Source organism: Myodes glareolus, chromosome 10 (genome assembly GCF_982192425.1).
Source record: "Myodes glareolus chromosome 10, mMyoGla1.1, whole genome shotgun sequence".
Classification (NCBI taxonomy): Eukaryota; Metazoa; Chordata; class Mammalia; order Rodentia; family Cricetidae; genus Myodes; species Myodes glareolus.
In genome coordinates this window covers 85,399,596-85,413,706 of record NC_142035.1, presented here as the reverse complement: position 1 = coordinate 85,413,706, position 14,111 = coordinate 85,399,596, and the positions used below count along the sequence as shown (strand labels likewise).

Genomic DNA, 14,111 nt, shown 5'->3' with positions numbered 1-14,111 from the left:
CTGAAAATGATCAGACTTCCTGCTTCCCGTGGCTTAGGTTTAAGAGGGACTTGGCCTCTTTGGTGGGGACACAGGGTGAGACAGCGTCACACACCGAGGAACGCACGCTCCTCCCGACACAGAAAGCTGGGGTGGAGGCAGATGTACTCCTCAGACAGGGTCTTGCTGACATCCTGCTCCAAGCAGTGGCCCAGGCTGGGAGAAGAAGAGGATAGGGCCCTCTCACTTCTACCCCCCCCCCCAACCCCGTGGCTCCTGTGCCTCTACCAGAGTACTCTGGGCCGCTCTGCCTTCTCGCCTCTGGGACCGCCTCTCTAGCAACTGCAGGGCCTGTGACACACAGGGTCAACAGCCACTTCCCTTGGAATATAGCTCAGATTCCGGCCTCATCATCCTCTGTAGGGCAGGCACCAGGCTCTAAGGAGGGGGTGGCTCAAGACATCTAGTTCCACAGGGAATAGATGGGTTAATGTTGATGGACAAAGACTATTATATTATACTTTGAACTTTATGGATAGGATTGCTAGATCCCACCCCCCATGGTGTCTGCTGCATAAGAAGGTACAAAAAAGTATATTTCAGCAGGTGCAGAGAACTGATTAGGCATATTTGGTCACTAGATGAGATAAAGAAAGGGTTAGAAAGAGGAAGGGCTATGATAGCAATAATGAGACAGAAACTTTCTATTCATAAGATGAGACCACTTGTCTGAGCTTTACATTCCCAAGGACAAGAGTTCCTCTTCTAAGGATGCTTTATGTCTAACACCTGTTCCTGATAATATATTTTTCTTAAAAATTGCTGATGTAACTAAAAGAAGATTTCTTACTGTACCAACTGATGATATATGACCTTCTGATTTGTTCTTTGTTTGAATACTATATAAAGAAAACACGAATCCAGTAAAATCGCAGTAGATTCCAACCACTCTCTTGTGTGTTGTGTCTGTCGCCGACCCCGTGCCGTCCTGTGTACCAAGACCCTGCTTCTCCCACGGTCTGAGTGGCTCCCCTGACCAGTCTGTGGCAGGGTGAGGGGTAAAACGAGGCAAAGGCATGTGAGGAGGGGAGAATGGGAGAGGAGGGGAGGAAGAATAAGAGGGAAGAAGACAGACAGATATCCAGGTGACAGGACCTCAAGTACGCTGGTCCCTACAGGGAGCTTGGGGGACGCGCTCAGAGGGTAAGTATGCAAACTCCAGGTACTATTGGCCCACCAGAAGTCAGACCCCAGGCCCCCAGCAACTCCAGATGCTGATGAGTTTCTACTCGCCATGTCTTGCAGCAGGGGCCCCTGGACCCCAGTGGGGCATCTATGGGCCTTGTATTGACTCCTCTGCTCTCCCCTCAGGAGCTACCAGCAGCTACCTGCCTCCCAAGTCTGTTCCCCTCAATCCAAGCCATATCCCCTCCAGACTCGTGAGTAGTCCTCTGGGCTAGTCTTTATGGTCAGATGGAGTACAAGGGAACTTGGAACCTAGCACCTGCCACACCCAAAATAAGGAGAAAAAATGGGAAGCAGGAACATTTTGGGGGTAGGGAAAGTTAAGACAGTCTTTTCACATAGCTAGGCTGGCCTCAGACTTATGGCAATTTTCATGCCTCGGCCTTCCAGGTGCTGTGATTGGAAGCCTCTGCCACTGTGCCTGTCCCGCAGAAGGAACTCAGTGTCAGCCAGCATCAGGGAAGCCACAGCAACAAAGAACCCGTAGACTCTCCCCTCAGAGCTCCAGAAAGGAGACAAGGACAGAAACCAGCTGGATCAGCTCTTCCCTTCATTCCTGATGGTCGCAAACCTCAGTATACCAATATGTGACACCCTACCGCAGTCCCTAAAGCTGATGGGAATCCTGGCCCTCGACCCTCATCTCCTCTCTTATGTCTTGACACTCCTCTCTCCTTGCAGGGCTACCGCTTCCTTTCCTTCTCTTGGCAAGTGGTAGGCCAGGCCTCCGGGATGCAGATCCTGAGGGTGGTGGGGTAAAGGTGGTGGGTCCTGCTGTGGGCCCCTTCGAGGGTGGCCATGTTCATTCCTGCTGTAGGAGGTAGGAAGTCTAGGTGGTGAAGGGACCAGTATGCTCGTGACTAGCATAAATAACAAGGCTTCCTGAGACCCCGGCTCCCCGTCTGGAAACTGAGGCCTGGGGCTAGAACTGGCAGTGCCTACATCCAGCTGCAGGGCCAGCACTCACGTTGCCCTGCCCTAGCCCTGGTACCAGGGAAGAACATCCTACCCTAGAGGTGATGCAGGATGCGGAGTCACTGGCATTTGAAGAGAGTCTGGACAACCCAGGGGAGATTAGTGCTTTCCCTGAATGCCTGCAAGTCCCTCGTGGGAAAAGCACCCTTTCCTTAAATGATCAGCGATGACTCAAGGTCAAGACCTGAGAGCCCCAGGCCTGTAGCCGGCAGCCCTGGAACACACAGACCCAGACATTCTGAGCCCCAGGCCTGAAGCTGGCAGTCCTGGAACACATAGACCCAGACATTCTGAGCCCCCGGGCCTCCGCAAGGGCCTGGTCCCACATCTGCTCTAACCCTGTGCTCAGGCCTAGCTGGGGAGGCTATTCATGTCACCAGCCACATAAAGCCTGAGGTTGGAAGTTTACGCCCCCATGCCTTGCTGGGAGAAGAAACTCAGTGTCAGCCCACAGCAGGGACATCACAGCAACAGCAGGTCCCAAGCCTGTAGACTTTCCTCTACTCAGTCTTCAGGGCCCTAGGGAGGAGGAACAGGAACCAGTTGGACCAGTTGCTTGGTCAGAGGACCAAGTTTTCCTTCAGAGAGGATGGTGGCTTAAAAGAAGGTAGACAAGAGATGGCAGACATTCAGGCAGAGTAGTAGACTCCAAACCCTGATATATGCAAGTCTGTAAAATACTGTTCTGAAGACATATGGGCTCTAGGAAAAGGAAGGGGCAGAGTGTGTAGGATCCCAGCCCCATCTCCACGCCCACCTGGGCTCTTACACACCACGACTGCAGGCTGCCTGAACCATCACCTTTCCTCCACATGGGCTCCAGACCTGGTCCTCAGGAGGTCTTGGGTCCCTCACAGGAGGGCCCACCAGCTCAGTGCAGAGCACTGGGCTCCCTGGGGCTGAGGAGAGAGGGGCCCAGAATCCTCCCTTCTTCAGGAGGCAATGTGGTGGGGGAAGTTCTTCTGAGCCGTGGGATCTGGGCAGCAGCACCCTGCCACTGTAAGAACAGACTAAGAATCATCCCCTCCCTGACTGATTCCCGGGGCACTGGAGGGCTTAAGAGAGAGTGTGAGAAACTCTCCGTGGCCAACAGCTGTAAAGTCCAAGGCATCATTATGAGAAAAGCAGAGTGGGCGCCCCAGGAGGGAGTGTGGAATCTGAACGTCAGCCCCACACCTTTCAGTTGGCAACATGAACAGGCACTTCTGCTCTCAGCCTCAGTTTCCTCAGACATGGGCGTTGGTGACCACCACCTGGGAGGCTGACCTGGTAAAGAGTTTTCTGCAAACAGCCCCGGGCAGGCCTGGCTCACACCAGATTCACAGGAGCCACAAAGCACCTTCCTCTGCTGCACATGACAGGCAGAGCCCAGGCTGAGGGAAAGTTTCTGGCTCCCTGGAGCACATACTGGGGACAGGAGACGTGAACTTAGATTGCCTGTTCCTGAGGATCGGGGGAAGCAGAACAAGGCTCTGCCTTAGGAGGCCTTCAGTTTCCAGTGGATCTCCCTGGGTAGGCACAGTGCTAGAGAAGGTATAGAAGGCATGGCAGCTTCCCTACCCACGGGAAGAAGCCAAGGCAGGTGAAGGGTCAAATGTTATTGTAAGCCAGCTTGCCGGAGTCTCGTGCCCTCACACCCAGGCCTCGGGAGCTCAAAGCAGAGCCTTGGGTTCTCTGGGGCTGAGGGGACAGGGCATGTGTCAGGGCCCCAGTTCTCCTGCAGTAAATGGGGGCTCTGCTATGTGTGGAATTCCCCATTCATACAGCATCCATATGGGAGGAGGGATGGGAGGGCAGCCATCAGCCTCACTGGGTGAACCTTTGGAACAGGACACAAGCCCCACATTCATTCGGCTAAGCTGGATTCGCTAAGGGTTGCCCTGAGGATCCCCTGGGATGGATGGCGTGTTAGAAACGTGTTGGTCAGGCGGTAGAGCAATTGCCTAGCATGTGCAGGCCCCTGGGTTCAGTCTTCAGTGTGGAAAGGAAAAAAGAAAAGAGAGAAATGCACATAGTTGGCCCAGCGAGAAGCTTCAGCGAGGGAAGGCCTTTGCGGCCAGGCCTGACGACATGAGTTCAATTCCCAGGAACTCCCAGGTTCCATGTGGTGGAACAGGAGGATGGATTCCCACAATGCATCCTCTGGCCTCCATACCCACATCCTCCCCCAGCCCTCATACATGTACTAAAATAGATGATGCACACGCCCAGGCCATGTCCACCCCAGTGGGACAAAGCTTTCCCAAGCTTCCTACAGACTGGCATGCACACCAGAGTGTGAGAACCACAGCACCCGTCACGCCCACCTCCCACTCCTGAGATGCCCTACCAGTGGCTCCCAGAGCTCTGGTTCCAGAAGGCTACTAGGAAGAACAAGTCACGGCAGGGACAGGCCATTAAATAGTAAAGCGATCCATGACTAGTTAATGATACCGCAGGCTCCAAGGGCGGAGGGTCCAAAGTCACATGGAAGAGAGACCTGCCTGACCCTTGCTGTTCCTGCCTCTCAGACACAGCAAGCTCCTGTGCCCACACTGCCTTTCCTGTGACCTTGAATTCAGGGACCACCTGGCCCAAAAGCTGCCTTGAGGAATTTACTACTCACTCTGGGGCCAGAAGGCTGAGCACAAAATACAGCAAGGGCAAGGGGACCACTTCAGTCACATGGGTCATCATGAAATATTCAAATGGGGCAGGCAGATGCTCAGCACAGGGGATGCACCTCCTCTTCCCAGAGCTAGGAGCGGGGCCGTGGGGAGTCATGTGGCAAACTCCTCCCTATGCCACAGTAAACCCAGGCTCAGGCTCACAGGAAGCCGCTCTGACGGCACAACCCAGTCTGGGGGTGTGAACACTGCTTTTATATTTTTTTTTAAAAAAAGCCAAAACACCAAATTGTTCACAGTGGTTATCTCTGAGCAATTGTTTCCTTTGAGCATATGGTTCTGTGCACTGTAAGTTTTTCCACAAAATCTCTCTTCAATGATTAGAAAGATTTTCATTATTTTGTTTTCCATTTGGTTCTTATGGAAAGAAAGATTCTTTGGTCACTGTTGCTTTGGGACATATATGTGTGCATGTTGTGCCTGTGTGTATGTGTGTTCACATGTATATAGGCACACGTATGGAAGCCTGAAGTTTAAGTCTGTTGTCTTCCTGGGATCCCTCTTCACTTTATTTATTGAAATGGTTTCTCACTGAACCTGGAGCTTCCCAATTCCAGCTAGTCTATCCAGACAGCTTACCCCAGAAATCCCTGTCTCTGTCTCTGGGGCTGAGGGTAGAGGCAGCTGCCACATCTGCTGAGATTTTGTATGGGTTCTTAGGGTCCTCACACTTACAGGGACCACGTTTTACCCACCGAGCCACCGCCTCAGCTCATGAGGTTGCTTTGTTTTGCTTTTTAAGTCTATGCAAAACCACCACTCCTTTTTAATGTTAGAACCATTATTTGGGTCCCCTCAACTCTAAAGCAGCAACACCCAAGTCTAGGCTGGGTTCTTCAATCTGAACACTAGCAGAACCATAGAGGTCCAAGTCCCCAGCTGAGTTGGCACTTCAGGCAGCCATAGTAAGCTCCCTCGCCCAGCGCAGGGCTGCCTGGCTCAGCTCTCATTTGCCATTGCCACCACCATCACACTTACCAGCTTCTGGCTTTATGAGGGTGCACTCTTCCTGCCAGTAGGCATTTCCATGTTTAATCTACCTGCAAACACAGGTGAGGAAGGCAGTCTGGGTGTGATGGTGCACGTCTGTAACCCCAGCACTTGGGAGGCAGAGGCAGGCAGGTCTCTGTGGATTTGAGGCCAGCCTGATTTACTTAGTTCCATGATAGCCAAGGCTATGTAAAGAGACCCTGTCTCAACCAATCAACCAACCAACAAACCAACCAATCAATCAATCTGGCTAACCCTGGAGTGTCAGTGTCTGAAGAATGGAATGAAGGTGTATGGCCCTCCCAGCAGCTCTCTGCTTTCCATGTATATGTGTGCCTTGAGCACACGGCATCACGCTATACGGTCTCTGGCAAATGCAGGCCTGCTGCTCTACTCTACAGATGATGGGGTAGCAATTAAACAAGGCCTGGGGATCTTTTGGACAGACTAGAGTAGAACACACATCCTCTTGCCCTAGACACACACACACACAGTCCAGAGGTCAGAGAGGTAGATGTTCTACATGACAGAGCATGAACTGAGGTCTAGACACCCACACACTCGTTATATAACTTCAAAGACATCAATCCTCTCCAGTGAGTCCACCGAGTTTCTATGCCCTCTATAAATGGTGATGCCTTGTCCAGCCCCCTGCAGCAGCACACTAATAATCCAGCTCCTGAGACAGTCGGAGATCGTTTTCTCCCTATAGATGTACGACTACTAACTGCTGTTATTAGCAACAAGTGGTGAGCATGTACCGAGTGCTGACTATGCATTTGAAGTGTATGTGTGTGTGTGGGAACACACATTCCTCTCTCTGCTTGTTCCACCATGGAGGAGCCTCTATTGAGTATATACTTCCAGCCTTGTGCCCAGCCCTCCCCTTCTTCAGTCCCTGCCCCAGATCCAAGGGTAGCTTATCTGATGGACTCTCTGGGAGACACACCAGGCTTGCTAGGCCAGGCTCCCTTGGTGCAGAGCCAGGTTGTCTGTAGAAAGCTGCCATCCTGGTGTTATCTGCTCTTGCCACCTGGTCCTACAGCGAGGCAGGCTCCTGACAAATGCCATCTGCATCCAAACAAGTGACTCTCCTGGTTCCAGAACAGAGAGTGTGAAAGCCCCATGTCCAGATCTAAAGCCATTTCCTACCATAGACTTGCACATAGCCCTCATTCGGCGCCCTGGTGTACGCGAGAATGCTGAGGCTCGGAGAGGCAATTAAGCAAGCTGTCCTTGTCAACCACTGGTGACAGGCTCTGTGAAAAGCACCTAGCTTTCAGTTGGGTCACACCTCTGCTACCTGTGATATTCTCACCCATATCTGGTGTTGGTTGCCCAACCAGGCTGTGGCCCAGGAACTCCCTGGGAGTTGCCTGAGTCTTAACAAGCTCATACGTTCTTCAAACCAACACTCCACCTCTCCTCTAAAAAACAGGATTGATTAACAACCAAAAACTCAATGTGACTTCAAGTTTACAATCCATTTTTCTTAATTTTGTTGTATGTGTGTTCATTTTTTAAAATTGAATATCAAAAAGAGTTGAGCTTCTGACATGAGGTTTAGAATATAAGGAAACTTTAAAAGGCAATAAATGTTTCCAATATGCATATTTGGACATGGTAATGTGCATATATATTTACTTGGGGTGTTTAGTTATTTATTATATGTATGAGTGTTTTGCTTATATGTATGTAAATACTCTGTGTGTTTATGTGACATCCACAGAGGAGGAAGTCAGATCTCCTTGGAACTGGAGCTGCAGACAGGTGAGAGCAACCATGTGGGTGCTGGGAACTGAACCCAGGTCCTTCACAAGAACAGTAGAGCGCTCTTAACTGCTGAGGCAGCTCTCCAGCCCTATTTGGTGGCTTTCGTTTTGTTGTTGCTACATTTATTTATTTGTTCATTCATTCATTCAGTGTGTGTGTTTGTGTGTGTATGTGTGTGTGTAGGCACAAAAGTGGAGGTCAAAGGACAACTTTTGGGGGTCAGTTCTCTCCTTCCACCATATGTGGCTTGAACTCAGGTCATCAAGCTTGGGAGCAAGCTTGCAAGCTGAGCCACCTCTCCACCCTGATGTGCACATTTAAACAGGTGTTTATCTGCACTGGGGCCTTGGTGGGGAGTCACGGGGGAGCAGCCCCTACCACTGTGTGCCTCCAGAGCCTCCTGGCAGCGACTGAGCTCTGACAATCCCCACCTTCCTCCTGGGCTGGCTCAATGCAGGCGTCAGGCCAGCACCCAGATGTCCTCTCCCTAGGAAAAGCTCTGCCCTGCCCACAGTGGCCTCACATGTGCCTGGATGACAAAAGCCCCCATAGAGCAGCTGCAGGATGACAGCTAACAGTCTGGGAAGGGCTGCATCTTGTCTGAGGTTTCACAACACGTCTTAAGGACAAGCTGGAGTATGAACCCAACTGCCTGGTCTTTAGTCAAGGCTGCCTTGAGGCTTTGGCCTGCCAAGGACTGAAGCCTGCTTCCTGTCAGGAGCAATGGCCATAGCAGCAGGTATGGAGACAGTGCCTAGAGGTGCCAGCACTGTTAGAAATCTTTCACAAGCATTAGCTCTTATGTCATTGTCAAACACACAGCGAAGTGAGCACAGCGGTCCCTTGGATGCTCAGAGTCCCTTGTGAACAACAATGCAATGTGGATAACCTGAGCACATCCAGTGTGCCTTAAGCTATCACTAGCTGTCACACTGCACCATTAGGAACTAATGACAGCTCCACAGAGTCTGCCCACAAGAGAGTTTCTCCTCAAACACACCAGGTCTACAGCTCAGCAGAAGTGAAACCCCTACCTGAGGGATGGTTAATTCTAGCTGCCAAAGTGACAGGATCATCTAGGAGACCAGACTCTGGGCTTGCCTGTGAGGGATTATCTAAATTGGGTTAATTGAGGTGGGAAGAAACAGCCTGAGTAGGCAGCACCAATCCATAGCCGGGCGTTCCAGACTGCAGGCAAAGGAGGAAGCTAGCTACTTTCTGACTGCAGATATAATGTGACCAGTTGCATAAGCCCCTACTCCCATAGTACCCTCACCATAGCAGACTATATCCCTTCAAATTGTAAGCCAAAATACACCCCACCCCACCCTGCTTTAAGTTGCTGTTTATCCAGAATTCTGTCATAGCAACAAGAAAACAGTGACTGCACCATGGACAGCCTGTGGCTGTCACCTTCACAGGTACTGACACTGACTTGTACTAGGGGTGCAGACGCATGCCCAAGGCTCCACCCAACTAGTAAATGACAGCAGAGGCAGACATCCTGGGGACGTTTGATTCCAGAGTCTCTGACCTTGCCTAGGATCCCTGTAAGCTGCCCCCACCCCACTCCCGGCCCTGGTTCCTCAAGAGTTCCATGGCACAGCGAGGATCTGAACCCAGGCCCAAATGTCCAGCCTCCAGCACTCTGTCCAGTGTTGCATCAGCCCTGAGCACAGGCCCAGACCCTGAGCTAGCACACATGGGACTCCTAACTTATCAAGGAGAGCTGGGTTGAGGCCCAAAAGGCACAGACACTGTAGCACAGGCCAAGAAGGCCTAGCACCTCCCAAACTGCCCAGGTGGTCTGTGGATGATTCCTGGCCTGGGCATCCTGAGAGCACCACCGCTTCCCCAGTCTGAGTTCCACAAGCAGTAGCTCTGATCGCTGTCAGCTGCTGCCAGGGAGGTGCCTTTGGCTGAGTAAGGGTTCACTAACGGCTGCAGAGGTCCCTCACTAGGCTAAAACTGAGGAAGCTGGCCTTTCCCCTCTCTGTAGAGTAAAGGCCCAGGTTTCACAGGGAAGCGGAAGCCCTGTCGGCAGCCCACCCCTCTTCCTGGTGCAGTTTCAAGGTCCTGCTTCCTGAAAGTGTGACCCTCACCAAAGGAGTCACCAAGGATCTCACATGGAGCTGAGTCCCTACTGAAGTTCTCACAAGACAACCCTCTTATCAGCCGTCATTTCCTGAGTGTTCACTGTGGGCCAAGGTACATAAATGGGCGGGGTAGTTCCTGCCCAGGAGGCTGTCTATATGAGTCCTGTCTGTATGCCTCAAACCAGTCGGAAGAAGAACCTAGGAGCACCCAACACTTAGAAATGACTAGTGTCTTGGGACACCCCATGAATGCTTATTGGAGAAGCATAGAAGGCCGAGGAGGAGGCATACTGAGAAATGTCCCTGGTGGAGCTAGAATGAACTAACCAGACGCAAACTCTAGCTACACCTCTCAGCCATTCAACATCTGCCCTGTGGCAGGGATAAAATGCTTTTTCCCATACAAGTGTTTGTGGGGTCCTCACACCACCCCACGAAGCCATAATCACCACTATCATCATTTTCCTGGTTCAGAAATTGAGGCTCAGAAACAGTTTCAGAGCTGGGAAGTGGAGCTCAAGGGTGTAGTGCTGAGCCACATGACATGCTGTGTACAGCTCTATAAGGCAGAATGGGGGTACAGACCAGGAGGCGGGACGAGCCCTGGCGGAGGGCATTGCTCAGCCCTCTGGAGCCTCGTATGTGTGTGCTGCCTGAAAACCAAGAAATGGCTGGCTGGCAGCAGGGCCTGGAAGAGACGCCCAGAGAGGACTTCTCTACGTTCCCATGTGGACAAACACGAGAGTCCCTGTTTGCCTCTGCTCTTCTCAGCTGCGTTAGCCCTACGTGTGTCAGCTGCTAACAGGAAGCTCACTGTGGTGCTGGGGGAGTCCCAGGAATGAGTCAGGAGTAAGTCAACTGGACAGACCCCAGCTGGACCCTGAGGGCACTGGCTTCAGGGTGGCTCCTCTCAACATGACAGCATCAGCAGCTGAGAGGAGAGGAACATATCTAGACCATTGGGCCCTGTTTACCTCTGGGCTTCCACTTCAGGCTTCTCAGACTCATGCTGGCCCTTTCCTGCTGAGATTAAACAGGTCACCTCCCCCACCCCATCCTGTTCTACAGAGGGGTCCCGGGCCAAGCAGCCTGGGTTCTACACATCTACACCCCCTTCCTGCCAGCTGCCTCTGGCTGTTTGATGCTACTGATTATATCATGGCTACAACCCAGCTTCCCACAGGGCAAAGGAAGTGGGTATAATGGTTTAGAGAAGAGGCTAAGGGTAAGGTCTCAAGGCAGGAGAGCCTGCGGGCTCCAGACATTTTAAATCCAAAGTAGTGGTCAGGACCTAGGCTGCTGGGTTAGGCAGCAGTGTCTTGGGACATCCCCTTCCCCAGTGAATGAGGATCAGACCCTACTTGGCCCTCAAATGAAAGAATTGGGTCCCCAAGGTGGAGGGAGTTGCCAGCCAGTGGGAACTTCCTCTTCTAAACTAAGGGGATGCCCCTGCATGTCAAACTTTACTCCAGGGAACCAAAAGCCATTCCTTGTGGGAAACTTGTGCCCAAATGTCTGACCTCTCACCCTAACTTTTCGGGGCTGAACAGGGAATCCTGGGTACTTTTCCTACCCACTCTGATCAGATGCCCACTGCTGGTTGGCACAGGCTCCCCAATGCAGCCCAGACCTCACTTCTTCACTCAGTAGCCTCCATCTTCCCTGTGACTGCCACTCACTCAGTGTAGCCACCTTCCTGAGCCCCAGCTGGGCCCCACAGAAGGGCAGGGCAGGGCAGGGCAGGGCAGGGCAGGGCAGAGCTGTACCCCCTCGCCCTGCTGTATCACCCTTGACTGGCTGTCTTTTCTAGCCTGTAGCCTCTTTCCACCGAAAGTCCCCTAGCCTGGTTGGGTCATCTGCCCCTGCACATCTGGCACATGTGGTGTCGAGCTTTATATCCCTCCCCTGCTCTCTCGAACCTTCGATAGCTCTTCTCACTGTCTGTGATACAAGCCCAAGCTTTTCTTATTGGCATTCAGATTCAGAGCCTTCTGGAGTTCATCCCCCCACTATCTCTGCGTTGCCCACCCTAAAAGCCCAGCTGCAGTATTTACAGTACAATGTATAACAGCAGCAAAGTTACAGATGTGAAGTGGCAATGAAAGTCATGTCATGGTTGGGGTCACCACCACATGAGGAGTTGTATCAAAGGGTCGCAGTGTTAAGAAGGGTGAGAATCACAAAGCTAGACCAGTAACCCAGCCAGTTCCCAGGAGCTCGCTCAACAGGCTGGCCTTGCCTCTGAGCATCTTCCTTTGCCGAGACACACTCTGCCCGAACTTCCCAGTCCTGAAGGCCCCAAAGGCCACTCTCACCCTTTCTTTGACTATCTTGTGTCTCATTCCCTGATCCAAGTTCCTTCCCAGATGCTGAGAAACCAAAGGTGAGGGCCCAATGTCGTGCTATTGCTTGGCATTCAAGGCATAGAATGGGAGTGGTGGTGGGAGGGGTCTCTTTCTACCAATGTGGCCCCCTCCTCACTGTAGCAAATTCTCATCTAGCGCCACCGAAATGCTGACAGGGAGTGTGCAGGTCCAAGCTTAATCAGGACTGAGGAGAAAGTCCTGCCCATGTCTCATCCTCACCCCTAATACTGGCTCTGGCTCTCCAGAGTCTCCTCACAGATTATAACACACACAAGTATAGCACCTTCCGTGCCTTCTGTGCCCATTCTGCTCCCACAGACCGTATGCTCATCCTGCCCCGAACTGAGCCTCCTGCCACTAGAGCTTCACAGACCCCTGGGACTTGCCCTGAACTGATACTGACTGTGAGAGCCTCTCCAGGCAGGCAATGGATGAGGGGGTCTCAGAGCAGCTCAGGATGAGGGCAACGCCAGCCAGGTCCCTGCGAGAACGCACATCTACAACCTCAGCTCTGCTGGGTATGCAGTACGGACTCTTTCGGGGGTCTTTAAATTCAACATCCATCAACCCCTTGCAATGAAATGAACTCAGGCACTCTTTAGTTCAGGTACAAAAGAACAAGGTGATGGTGGCTGCTGTCTGTTTCTGACTCTGGTGAGGCCAAGGATGAGACAATGACAGCTACCCATCAGCCCTTCAAACCAGGCTGAGCCCCCAAAATAAGTAGGTTTATTTCACAGAAGGAAGGCAACATATCACCTGCCCACTGACCTCACAGGAGCCTCTCAGCGAGGTTTCTGGGGCCCCAGTGTCTTGTCAGGCATTGTGCACACAGTTTCATTTAGTTCTTTCCCCCAAAGTCACAGATGAGGAAACTGAAGTTTGAAGGGGGAGTGGAATCCAAGTTGGCTGAGTCCGAAATCCTTGACACAGCAAGGACCCAGGGACCCCCACCACTATCAGGAGTGGAGACACTTCAGCACAGGTACCTAATCCTCGGCACAGCAGGGAGCTCCAGAGCTTGGCTAGATTCTGAGCAGGTTTTGTGGGGTTTCCCCTTTTGCTATCCATTCACCCCAAAATTGCTATTCCTCCACCAGCTCACCTGGAAAAGCCTGGCCGTTTCCACTGTGAGCCCAGCTCAGTGGAGCGCTCAGAAGTTGGAAGGAAGGAAAGAATGTTAATTGCTCTGCTTCGGAGTCCCGTCCTGGGACTCAGTAACTCAGGGTGACATATCAAGCCATTTTTCTCAGTGGCATTTTGCAGCTGAGGTCTAGCTACGCAATCTGAATGCGGGTGGCCTCCCGCACCGCAGTGCCTGTCACCTGCTAGCCCTTACCTTCCCGGGTTTTGGTGAGAAAGGGCACTCCGGGAGCACCGGGCACACTTCAATCAACTTCCTCCTTCTGGAACCCGAGTAGGGTTGGGGGCAGGGACCGGCCTAGGGCCACAGGGCTGGTGTGTGGCGCAGCTAGAACTAGGGAGTTCAGGACTCGGAGACGAATGATCTTTCTCAGCCACTAACTGCTCTGGTCTGTAACCTGTTGCCCAGCCGGCCGCGAAGGTTGCAGAAGTCCAGGCGAAGCTAAGTTTGCTTCCAGTTGTCCCGCCCCACCTCAGGCCCCTCTTACCTGCTGTCTCAGTTCTGGCTATACGCTTTAAGTCCGGCTTCTTAAACTGGCGCCCCAGCCCGCGTCTGACTGCGCAGCTTGCTTCAATCCTTCCACTCTTCCCCGCCACCCCCTCCCGGAGTCAGTCCACAAGCTCAACGGCCTTGTCAGGCCACGCCACGCCCCCTTTAATGCTCCTTTCGGGGCCTGGTGGGAGGTAGCACCAAGCTCCGCCTACCACGGCCTCCTGGCCCAATCAAACGGTCACACCCCTGGGCTGCCCTTTGCCAACCCTCAGCTCCGCCTCCAGCCCTGCAGTCAGTCCGCAAGCAGCGCTCTTTCCTGTCTACTGATAGCCTGGAGGTGAGGCTCTGTGCGCGGTTTGCTCCGCCTGCTTTGGGCCTCCAGAGG

The 14,111-nt window shown here is 52.5% G+C and overlaps 1 protein-coding gene across 2 annotated transcripts in view; it reads right to left on the bottom strand.

Moving 5' to 3' along the window:
* Cd82 (CD82 molecule) overlaps positions 1–13,879 on the bottom strand; it is a 45,134-nt gene extending 31,255 nt beyond the window's left edge. Inside the window, exon 1 of one of the 2 annotated variants that reach the window (XM_048443568.3) lies at positions 13,722–13,879. The gene's annotated coding sequence lies outside the window, so the exon portion shown is untranslated. The remainder of the gene's footprint in view (positions 1–13,721) is intronic. The other variant, XM_048443569.3, reaches the window with a different exon arrangement.
* Positions 13,880–14,111: the final 232 nt, after the last annotated feature.